The sequence below is a fragment of the Hylobates moloch genome, unplaced genomic scaffold, assembly GCF_009828535.3.
Source record: "Hylobates moloch isolate HMO894 unplaced genomic scaffold, HMol_V3 SCAFFOLD_10, whole genome shotgun sequence".
NCBI classification, from domain to species: Eukaryota; Metazoa; Chordata; class Mammalia; order Primates; family Hylobatidae; genus Hylobates; species Hylobates moloch.
In genome coordinates this window covers 83,268,694-83,281,667 of record NW_026652285.1, presented here as the reverse complement: position 1 = coordinate 83,281,667, position 12,974 = coordinate 83,268,694, and positions in this window count along the sequence as shown.

Below are 12,974 nucleotides of genomic sequence, written 5' to 3'. Positions count from 1 at the left end.
ATAGATTTTTATATAATTATAAATATAAATATATAAATATTTAATATATATTATACATAATATATGATTATATAAAAATATACTGATATATATCATACATATTGACATAGATATATATCACATATATCAGTATATCATATATCATATATCAATATGTCATATATCATATATTGACATATATATCATATATCATATATTGACATATGTCAATATATATCATATATGTAAAACCTTGAAAACCATAGCATCTTCAGTATTTTTGAAGGCCTATTTTTTATTATTTAAATATTTATGATCTAATATTAATAATGTATTTTTTTCTTTTATTTTGAGACAAGGTCTCACTCTGTTGCCCAGGCTGGAGTATAGTGGTGTGATCACAGCTTACTGGAGCCTTGACCTTCTGGACTCAAGTGAACCTCCCATTTCAGCCTCCTGAGTAGCTGGAACTACAGGTGTGCATCACCACACCCAGCTAACTTTTGTATTTTTTGCAGAGATGGGGTTTTGCCATGTTGACCAGGCTGGTCTTGAACTCCTAGACTCAAAGGATCTTCTCATCTTGGCCTCCCAAAGTGCTGGGATTACAGGCGTGAGCTACTGTGCCTGACTGTATGTAGTAATATTTTAAGATAGGTACTACTTATTATTTTTCCATATGTGTAAGTATTTTAAATGTTAAAAAAATTTTAGGATAAGAACTATATTTTTTTTTGCTAGTAAGCAGAAAAACAGAGACTTAGAGAAGCAGAGCTAGGATTCGAATCAAGTATATGTGACTCCAAACCCCAGACTCCTCTTCATTAGAGCACAGTACTTTAACAAGTTCACATCTGTGAGTCCTTTTCAGAGTCATTAAACTCTGTTTAGCTCTCAGCATTTTGTATATTTTGGCTTGTTTTCTTTTAAACACTATATGGCTTTTTAAGAATGGAGATATAATCTTACAACTAATCACTATCCTAAGAAAATTAATAAATTTTGCTGAGCCGATAGTAAAAGTAACTGATAGTAAAAGTGACAGTAATTGGAAACATTTGTAAGATATTTCACATTTCGCAAACTGTTTTTCACATGTCCACATTTGCAACATATTGTGAAACAAAAATATAGTTTATAAAACAACATGTATCGCTGATGCTAATCTTATTAGAAAAGTTTTCCAAAATTCATACAATGGTGAGGTTATAGGTAATTTTTAATTTTTAAAATTTTTCTTTATTTAAAAACTATAGATTTATGCATCCTTTTAATAATCATTACATTTAATGTTTTATAAATTTTTAAAGCAATCTAAAGAGATTGAAGGTAAACACCAGACTTAAAATTTTTAAAAAGTTAAATATATTTTTATGTATAGAACTTCTGTGATTTTATCAGGAACACATTAGATGCCTGTAGTTGAATGGCCAAAATTTATGACATTCATTTCTCATAACAATCTGAAGTAGATACGATAGATTTTTTTTTTTTTTTTTACAAATGAAGAAACAACAATTTAGAGATGTTTGAATGATTTTTCCCAAACTTAGACAATTAATAATTTATGAAGCCAGAACTAGAAGGAACATTTTCTAAATATGAACAAGCAGCTGTAGACTCTTAACCCCATTATTATTCCATATTGAGGGCCAAACATAACCAAATAAAGCAGCTACAGTCCCCTGCAACCAGGAAAATGAGGAGAAAATGCCCTGGAGAAAATGAAGTCAGAACTTGGAAAATCAAGTGGTGATGGGATCCCCCTAGGTTGCTATCTGCTGATGGGTGTGCCATTTCACAATGGGCAGGGGTGTCAGGACACCCTGAAAAGCCAGGGGTGTGATACCCATGGAAAGAACAACTCTAGCTGGCCTCTGGCCTCCCACGCTGCAGGGCCAATTCTTGCTGGGTGTGCTCCAAATTACCCCAAAAGGCGACAGCAACAACTGTGCTAGTGTGTCAGCCTTGGAGCCAGGCTTTCTCCTGACTCACATAAACATGGCCCAAATGTGCAGCTCTAGAGCCAAGTCTCTGTTCCCTACTCAAAAATTCTGGATACACTGATTAGTTCTTTCAAATCCAGTTGCTTAAAATGACTTACCTTGCTTTACGTAAGTTCATTACTCTCCTGTGTCTAGGTAGTAGCTCTGCTATGAAGCAGTCATTCTAGAGCACTTGTTAAAAACTCCTGTTCTAGAGTGGCACTAGGGGGAGTCAGGCTGGTTCCTGAGCTTGCTCAGGTTCTGCTATGATGTGTTGGACAAGCAGATGGACCTAGGTCTCATCTTCACTAATATCCAGAGAACTTTGCAATCGGAAAACAAATCCAAATACCCCAAGTGATGTAGGTTGAAATGCACCAGTGTGGGATCCGGGATGTGAACTAGGGAAGTATTAAATTCTAAGTCAGTGCTGCTAGAGGATGCGGAGAGATTAAGCTTCCTTGTGAAATACTAGACTCTGGGGATGAGAAGGGGAGCAGATAGAACCTAGGAAATTTTGGTTGAAATATTAAGATGGTCACAAGACAGAGTTGGAATTACAAAACAAGAGAGGCAGAAGGAAGTGAAAAACTGAGTGGTATTTAGCAAGTAAATGGTATTTAGTGTCTTGTTAAGGGTGCAGAAAAATGTGAGTACACTTGTAGTGTTTGTTTGTTGAATGTTTTCTTTGATTTTAGGCCGTTTAGCATCCATTCCGGTTTCTTTTGGTAATAGCATCTGAATTTCCATTTGGAAATGATCTTTCTCCATCGTATACAGTCTAATGGGCAAGGAAGACCAGTTGGAAATTATCTGCCTGAAATTTAGATTACGAGCAGAATGGTGAAAGTCTGTTAATTACTGGTGTTCTTTCATGACCGCATCGGTCCCTGGGGCAATGCTACACTTCCTGCCACTACACCCTCTGGAGCAGTCTAGTTTCTGCATGTTCTGTGCCTCGTTTCCTTCAATCCTGTGAGTCCTGTGAGCTTCCCTACATCCTTCCCATAAATTCCCCATTTGCTTAAGTTAGAGTCAGTTTCTGATCACAACCAAAGAATCTTCACTAATACTGTCATGCTCCAGATTAGGCAAAGTAATTGAAGTTGAACCTTGTGATGTTCACAGTGTTAGCAGTCTACTGAAACAACATAGCCTGTTCTGTTTTTGAGAGAATGAAGCTGTAATGCCAAATATTTAAAATGATCGGGAGTGGAGGAGGTCACTGGAGGCTAATATAGCAATGTAATATAGTTACTTCCTAATTTATTTAGAGTTTGGCCTGGGGATGTGAGTTGATTTCTTTTTCCCTCCAGCATTTTATTATCCAAAATTTTCAAACTGGCTAAGTTGAACAAATACTATGATGAACACCCCCATGCCCGTTATCTACATTCTATTATTAACATTTTACTATGCTTGCGTTGTCACATATCTATCCATCGAAGAGTCTTTCTATCCACCTAACAGTCTTACTAGCCATCCTCTTTTTGTTTACGCAATTCAAAGAAAATTGCAGACTTTAATATACTAACGTTACTATTCTGTATCATGAGTATCATGAGGTTAAATATTCGTTTATAATTTTTTTCTTTTTATGTAAAATGTACATACAAAGAAATGCATGAATCTTCATGTTAATTTCCTCAGTTTTAACAAATGCATCCACTGGTGTAGCCCAAACCCCTATTAAGATATAGAACATGCGCGAGTGCAGTGGCTTATGCTTGTAATCCCAGCACTTTGGGAGGTGAGGTGGGCGGGTCACGAGGTCAGGAGATCAAGACTATCCTGGCTAACATGGTGAAACCCCATCTCTACTAAAAATACAAAAAATTAGCCGGGTGTGGTGGCCCGCGCCTGTAGTCCAAGCTATCCGGGCGGCTGAGGCAGGAGAATTGCTTGAACTCGGGAGGTGGAGGTTGCAGTGAGCCGACATTGCACCACTGCACTCCAGCCTGGGCAACAGAGCAAAACTCTGCCTCTAAATAAATAAATAAATAAATAAATTAATTAATTAAAATAACATAAAATAAAAATAATAAATAAGATATAGAACATGACTTTTGCCCAGAAAGTTTCTTTTGCTCTTTCCTAGACAATGTTTCTTCCTCCCCCAAAGTTAACCACTATGATTTTTTTCCAAGGGCGCTTACTTCCTATAATGGGGAAACAAGTGAGCCAACATGACAGCTGCCTGGGCCTCTAGTCTTGGGGCTGCTGAAGCGTTATTTGGATCGTAACTGATGGACAAAATCTTAATTAGCACTACTATCAGGGAGAGTTCTGTAGGTGGTTGGAGGGTGTTTGCTTAGATAAGCACTGTGGATGGGAGGAATTGTCTTCTAGGAAGTGTGCTTGAGTCATAGTTGGTGGGTCTCTGGTCCAGGGACAGTGCAGAAGAGGCTGAAAACTGTGACTCTGGTCCTCCTGGTGCAGCAGCACTTAGCCTCGTTTTTAAGTAAAGGTCACACACAGACCTAATAATATCTATTTGAAGGGACACAAATGATTAGCCTACCTGTAGTATCAAATTACTGGCCTATAAAGGTCCCCAGATGTCTCTGGGCATGAAGTGAAATCAAAATTTGGCAATTTTATTCATGTCACTTTAATTACTAACAGGGAGACAACACACCAGGTCTTAACTCATCTATTTGCTACAGTAGGCTTAACTGAGAAGACTGGAAACGGGGAGGAAGAAAGGGTGGAGTTAATAAATTCACAGATGGTAGACTCTGGACATTGGAAAGGGATGGGCTGGAATCTGAGGAAGACAGAATATCCTCCCCTTTCTCTGTTCCTTTTTTCCAGGGAAGGTCCTGGAGGGTCTGTGGTTATCATGAATTGGTGAAATTTCAGATTCTGATATTTTCTGTCTCTTTCTTTGCTACTATTTTCTGCCACAGGTCACAGCATGACCAGACCACTTCACATAATTCTATTTTAAGCTTGCCCCGTATGGACAGGCAGGCTCCTTAGTTTTTTCAAAGGGTGATCTTTACCTGGAAAGAAAAATGTATGCAGTTGCTCAGTGCTAGAGCACTGCCCTCTTTCTTCTGGAGGTTTATCATTCATGTATCCCACAAGACTATTCTCTTTTTGGTATTCCTCCTTAAAAACATTCACATGGCTGAATCAACATGATCTATAGGTCTCGGGATTCTGAGCTCTTTAGAAACACCTGCTGGGAGGGCTGAAAATGGGACTCTGTGGCTACCTGGCTGCCATATATACCTAATTACCGTGAGGATTTTAGTTTATGGCCCAAAAAACCGTGGATGCAAACAAGAGACTTCATCTATATTTTCACACATAATTTTTCTTATAAAAGTAACTTCACCCTAACAAAAAAAGTAGAAAAAATTCATAACCTGTCACCGTAACAACTGTCATTAGCATTTTATGTTAGCTATCCGTATGTTTTATGAATTTGACATACGCTCATTACCTCTGTATATTTTACATTGTTTTTACATCTATTCAATCAAGAATTTTCCCAGGTTGCATCTTTAAAATCATGATTTTTCTAAGAGTTCTGAAATATGTCGCTCAGCTAAAATGTGATGAGATGTTTAACTGTTTCCTACTCCTGGGCATTTTAGGTTATCTGCATTTTCTGCTGGTATAAATCACACTGTGGATGGACACTTTTTTTCACATAATATTTCCATGTGTTGGCACTTGTGTACAAGTATGAAAGGCAACTGCTACTAGGGGCTATTACTGTTGCTAAGGAAGATATAAGCCCTACCCTCAACATACATAAGAATAATAGTGAAGACTGCATAGTAAAGAACAATTAATGAAGGCTAAGTAATAAATAAAGAATAGATAGCGAAGATAGTAGAGTGGTCCCACTGGTGCAGTGGTGGGCTCCTCTCCATTCTACCAGGAACTCTGAGCCAGGGGAGCCTGTTTTGCAGAGAACATACTATTGTCCTCATGCTTTTTAATATTGTAAATTATTAAATACTTTTAATTGCTTAGAACATAATTGGCTATTTTGCACTCGTGTTGCTGCCTGTTTTGCTCATCTCTTCAAGTTGTTATGTGATTCCAAAACTTTTATACTGTGTTAATGGTTTAAATAACATGTTTTTTCCTTATCACTATTAATCAGTGTTATTCCTATTAATATATTTTTGTTTATTATTCCGAAGTTTTAAGGCATTTTTGTTAACCCACATTTACTTTTACTTTTTTCATTGTTTCCTCTATATTTTTTATTATTTTAAAATGTTTCCATTAAGTAGAATTAGAAGAGTTAGTTACACAAATACTTTGTGGCTCTCTGTATATATTACTATATAGAAAGTTGCCACATTTGTTGTACCTTCATCTATGTTTAGCATTTTCAAAAAAGAAGTTATTAATATTATGCATTTAGAAATAGAGCTTTAAGACAGTAATCGTAGACGGTGCAGCAGGAAGACACAAAAGCATCTGGAAAAGTAGATTCTGTCTCCTTGACTGCCTGTTACAAGAATTTATTGGTTTGTAATCCAGAGGTTCCTGGCCTCCACAGTTGTCAGAAGTAGCACTTCCCTTTAATTCTAAATGAAAGGATCCGTGCCCTCATTATGTCTGACCACAGTCCCAAGGTCTCTGAGACTCCCTGGAGAATATACCCATGTCACCAGGTCAGTCCTGGTTTTTACTGTGTGCTTCAGCCAGCAGCCCCACTCTGGCCTGCATCTCTGATCTTTGGATGATAATGTATTATTTCTTCACTGGCTTCCTTAGGCTATGATTACTCTCCCTATACAATTTCATTCCAAATATGCACATAGGCCTATCAGTTAATACTCAGAGCTCAGCTAAGATCAGGCTATAACAATTAAACAAACTCTACTAACAATACCAGAGAACAAAAGGAGATTTGCCATATAAAAGAAAATCCTGGATATTAAATAGGAACATTTCCAGAGTTCACAAGCCAAAACCAATTCCTCATTCCTAGGATCCTCCAGAGAATCTATCTTTTCACTCCCTGTTTGCAAGTTGTAGGAACTGGTTCACATCTCCTAATTAGTAGGTCTTTCACCTTGCACCCTTCAAGGGAGTCCAGGCCCCTCTATTCTTCCAGGACCCAGCCAAGGGAAAGATCCATTGTCCCCTCACTAACTTTTAGCCCAACATCCTAACTTGAAAACAAATAAACATCCTGCAACATCTGTTTCTATAAAAAGAAAAAAGAAAACAAACAAAAATATGTAGGTAAGCATCATTATCTATAAGAAAACCTCTGTAAATTTGAAAGAGCAGACACTAAAAGACATAAAAAGATGGACTTTTAAAGATACAGTAAGCAAAACACTTATCCTAAGGAAATTTTAAAAAATATGAAATTTCTTGATTCAAAGTACTATATTGAGTCAAATATTAATTCAAAATTGAAATATAACTACTAAAAGTGAAAATGAGAATAATATGTGATCAAATAGGTATCATAAGTCACACATTGTGGTTGTGTAACCAGAAAACTCTAAAGAATAAATCAAAAAATTATCAGAATTAATAAAATAGTTAAGTAAAAGGCCTGAATTAAGCAAAGCCTGTGCAGAATTAAGTGGTTTTTAATTATTTACCATTATAGATAATTAGGAGGCATAAGGAGGAAATGGGAGTTTACAAAAAGAAAATAATAACAATCTGGAAATCCAATGAACAAAGTTATCAAATATACTAAGTTATTTAAAAATTAACATAAAGGTAGAATCCTATTTATGCATTTATCCTTTAATTCCACAATTATCTTTGCCATGTCTATGTTGCGGAGACATTTACTACTGAGAATATATCAGTGAACAAGACAGATATAGTCCCTGCCTTTAAAACTCCCACCTATGTGAGGAGGCATGCATTTTTTAAAATTGGCATTTTAAATAATTATATGGCAAATTAAAACTGCGATCATTGCGATATATAATGTAGGGGGTTACCTACACATATGGAAAACGTGAGGTGAGAGACAGTGGCACATTTGAGGAATTCAAAGGCAGCTATGGTGACTCAGTGTCAAGAAGAAAAAGGAAAAAATGAAGTGGAGGGGTAGAGAGAGGGAGGTCCTAAAAGATGTGGGGTCTTGTTGATTGTGTTAAAAATTTTGACCTTATTCTAAGAGCAATAGGAAGGCACTGACAGTTTTTATGAGGGTTTGGAAAAACGTGAATGGCAGGAAACAATCTATACATCCTACAGAAGGGGGAAAACTTTAGAAATTATAGCCAGAGCTAAAATATTTTTCATTACTGAAAATGTTTCTTCAGAATTGTTAATGACATGGACAAAATGAAGGTAACTGAGATCTAATATGGAGCATGGCATCAACTGTGTTAATATATGTATCTATTATATATATATTTTTATAATATATAATTTGTGTATAACGTATTTTCTATGTGTGTATATATGTATATATTTTCTATGTATGTGTATATATAAGTATATATACATATATGCACACACACATACATAAATAGAAAAAGTTAACAGTGGTAATCTATGATTTGGGGCTTCCAGTTAATCTTATTTCTTTGATATTTTTCTGGGTTTTCCACATTTTTTATAATGAATGTGCATTAATTTGACAAGTCTAGGGGAACATTGTAATTTTATTTGTGATCTCCTCTGAATTGGTAGCTTATCAAACAATTTATTTCTGGGCTACAAAAAGTAAATGGCCGGGTACAGTACCTCACGCCTGTAATCCCAGCACTTGGGGAAGCAGAGGTGAGAGGATCACTTGAGCCCAGGAATTTAAAGCCAGCCTGGGCAACATAGTGAGACCCTGCCTCACACCCTGCAGGTGTGACTCTAATGGGAGATAATTCTTGAAAGCTTGGGCATGATTTCCTCTGGGTTTAGCCTTGATTTTAAAAAAGAAAAAAATACAAAAAATAGCCAGGTATGGTGATAAGCTCCTGTAGTCCAAGCTACTCGGGAGGCTGCGGTGGGAGGATCACCTGAATCAAGGAGGTCGAAGCTGCAGTGAGCCATGATTGTGCCACTGCACTCCAGCCTGGGTGACAGAGCAAGACGCTGTCTCAAAAAAAAAAAAAAAAAAAAAAAAAAAAAGAGGGAACAGGTATGTACAGAAAAGAACACAACAGTTCTGAGACTGCTGCCATTAGAAAGACCTGCTCGCAAGGTAGGGCCTTGACTGGTGTCTGGAAACTTGAATTTTTGGCAGGCTCCCACCATTTGCAGAACTGGTAAGAGTGGCTTGCTGTGTCTAGACGGTTTATACAACCTACGTGGTGTATGCTGAACACCTGCTTTTCTTCTGGAAATCTGGAGTTTTGGAACATGCTAGGCAGAAGGTAACCACTGTGACCAGTCCCCAGTAAAAATCTTGGGTGCTGAGTTTAATGAGCCTCCTTCATAGATAACATTTCACACATATTGTCACTACTCGCCGCTGGAGGAACTAAGTACATCAGGTGTGACTCTAATGGGAGATAATTCTTGAAAGCTTGGGCATGATTTCCTCTGGGTTTAGCCTTGATTTTGCTTTGATATTTTTTGCTATAATAAATTGTGCCATGAGTATAGGTTTATGCTGAGTACTATGAGTCCTCCTAGCAAACCATTAAACCTTGGGGATGGTCTCGGGGACCCCCCCAACACAATAGCCACCTAAATTTTCATGTTGTTGGAGCTTTTATTCCAGAATTGCATTTTTAATTGACTATTAATAAACATTTAAATGTGGCTGGGTGTGGTGATTCACACCTATAATCCCAACATTTTGGAAAGATGAGGCAAGAGGATTGTTTGTGTCCAGGAATTTGAGACTACCCTGGCAATAAAGCAAGGCTGTATCTCTACTAAATAATAATAACAATAACAATAAGTCATTTAAACATAAGAGTTTAAGGAAACATGCTGAATCCATCATTTCAGTAAAAGATGGTATTTATATTTTTTATTTTATATTTTAATTATTGATTGATTGAGACAGGGTCTTGCTGTTGCTCGAACTGGAGTGCAGTGGCATGATCATGGCTCATTGCAGCCTTGACCTCCTGGACTCAAGTGATCCTCCTGCCTCAGCCTCCAGAGCAGCTGGGACTACAGGTGTGCATTGCCATCCCTGGATGAATTCTTAGTTTCTGTAGAGCCAGGGTCTTGCTATATTACTCAGGCTGGTCTCAAACTCCTGGCCTCAAGCAATCCTCCTGCTTTGGCCTTTTGAAGTGTTGGGGTTACAGGTACGAGCCATTGTGCCCAGCCATGTTTTTATTTGCATATAATACAGAAGTAGTAGTTGAACCTGCGCTTCTAAGTAGCTATATTACTCACTTGGCTGGGCATTGATGATTTATGATCACAGTCCCGTTGTGTTTGAAAATGAAAAATGTCTAAATAACTTCCAAATATTATGCAGTTCATCTAAAACCAAGTAATTCCCACTTTATACTTTACCATATTTTTCTATTTTGCTTCAAGTTATTAGAGTTCAACATAGTATATAGCTTTAGCTTTAATTTTTGTGTTTTGTTGTTAAAACATGTTTGTCAAAAGTAAGCAACATATGAAAACATGCATTACCCCACTATACAGTGACAAACACTGCTAACATTTCTGCATACATCACAGCAACCTGTCTTGTCTCCTGTTCAGTTTTTTGTCTTTTATGCACATACATACAATATTTTTAACAGAATTGAAATGTGTGTATGTATTTCTGCTTTGTTTCACTTAACATTAAATTGTGAATATTTCCATGTCAGAAAATATCCTTTTAGAGCAAAATCTCATTTGCCACATAGAATTCTATCTTATGGATATTCTGTATAATTAACTAGTCTCATCTCACGATACATATAAGCAATTCCTCAATTGTTAGTATTTCAACGACTAACATACTTGATTCAGATTTTCCAAAAATTATATTTTAAAAGCATTCTAGAAGTATATAAAATTCAAAAATTATAAAGATATCAAAGATATAAAAAAACAGAAGGTTGTATTCTAAAGAAAATGTTATTGAATATTTACATAATCCTGGAGAAAGAGTTTTTAGGCATGACTTCAAATAATGACAGAAATTATAAAAACTTAGATTTTTCTGCATGAGAAATAGAAACATACTTGCTATAGAAAAAATATATATAAAGGTTAAAATACAAATGACAAAGTGAGAACAGAGAAACAAATGAGAAAAACATTTGTAATCCTTATAACACATGAAAACTATCAGCCATAGCTTACGTATTTACTAGGAAAAAATAACAGCAATTGATAAATGGAAAAAAGAATCAGTAGGGAATTTGCAATGGCCAAGAAAAATATAAAAATGTCTTCGATTTCATTACAGAAGATAATAAAATGTAAACTAAGGTAACACAAATATATTTATCCTGTCAAACTGTCAGTAAAAAATTATAAGACCCAATATGAATATGAATGTCTACACCTTCAGCAAGGTTTGTGACATGACTTCTCTGTCATGCTTATGACCAATGCAGACAAACAGTCTTACGTAAATCTAAAAGTGGGTGTTAGTTTTAACTGCCAATTGTTGGACGCTATTCTAGACTATTGAATTTGAATCTCTAGAGGTGAGTCTAGAGAATTTACAAGCTACCCAGGAGACCCTTAAACGCATTGAGGTCTGCACACCTCTGGGCTAGATGCCAGACACATGAAGGAAACTAACAATGTAGATGGTGATTCTCATATTATGCTGTAGTCTGTGTTCCCCAAGATATCCCAATAATCATTTTCATCAGTGACTTAAATGATGATCTAAAGATCGTCCCTTTCAAGTTTTCAGATATCACAGAGCAGGCAGAGTTAATGAATATCTTGGACAATTGCACCAAATGCAATGGATTGGGACAACGAAATCAAGATGTAATTTGATAGAAATAAAGGTAAGACCACTTTATTCCAGATACCAACTGCAAAAGGACAAGATAATAGAGAAAGTTTGGGCTTAGCAGCACTAATGATTGAAAAAGTCATAGGGCTTTAGTCAGTAGCATCAGTCAACATTATGAATCAGCTACCCAAAAAGGCTAATATGATTTTAGGATGCACTAATATAAATGAAGTAACTAGAATAACAAGAAAATTGACCTTTATTTTATGCCAATCATTCCACATTAAATGTGCTCAGGTTAGGTGCCAAACTCTAGGAGGCTATTCATAAATTAACCTATATTCGGAGAAACCAACAAGTCTGAAAAAGGGACTTGAAATCATGTATACGAGGATACATTGAAACAAGAAATTTTCAGCCTGAAATAGAGTAAAGTAGCATTGGAAAAGGAGAAGCATAGTTGGAGTATTTATTTCTTAATTTGCTTTTTCATGATTCATTGCTTTATAATTATAAAAGTCACATGGTTGTCCCTAGGTATCTGGGGTGGGGGCGGATTGGTTCTAGGACCCTCATGAATACGAAAATCCATGGATGCTCAAGTACCTGATAGAAAATGGTGTAGTATTTGCATAAAATCTTTGCACATCTTGTATACTCCAAGTCATGTTTAGATTACTTATAATACTTAATATATTAGGAGATATACCTAATGTTAAATGACCAGTTAATGGGTGCAGCACACCAACATGGCACATGTATACATATGTAACAAACCTGCACATTGTGCACATGTACCCTAAAACTTAAAGTATAATTTAAAAAAATACTTAATATAAATGCTATGTAAATAGTTGCTAATACTATATTGTTTAGGGAATAATGACAAGGAAAATAGGCTTGTGTATGGTCAGTTCAAATGCAACCATCTTTTTTTCCTCCTAATATTTGTTTATCTGTGGCTGGTTGGAATCTATGGATGTGGAACTAATGGATGTAGAGGGCCAACTGTATACTTGAATTATTTTAAAAATTAAAAATTGAAAAAACCTCACTGAATGTGATTTTAAACATGTTACAAACATTTCAATATACACATGTAATATAATATCGAGGAGAGCTAAGTCTATAACCTTACCACCCTAAATTTTATATTTTCCAGACTTTTAAATGATTCT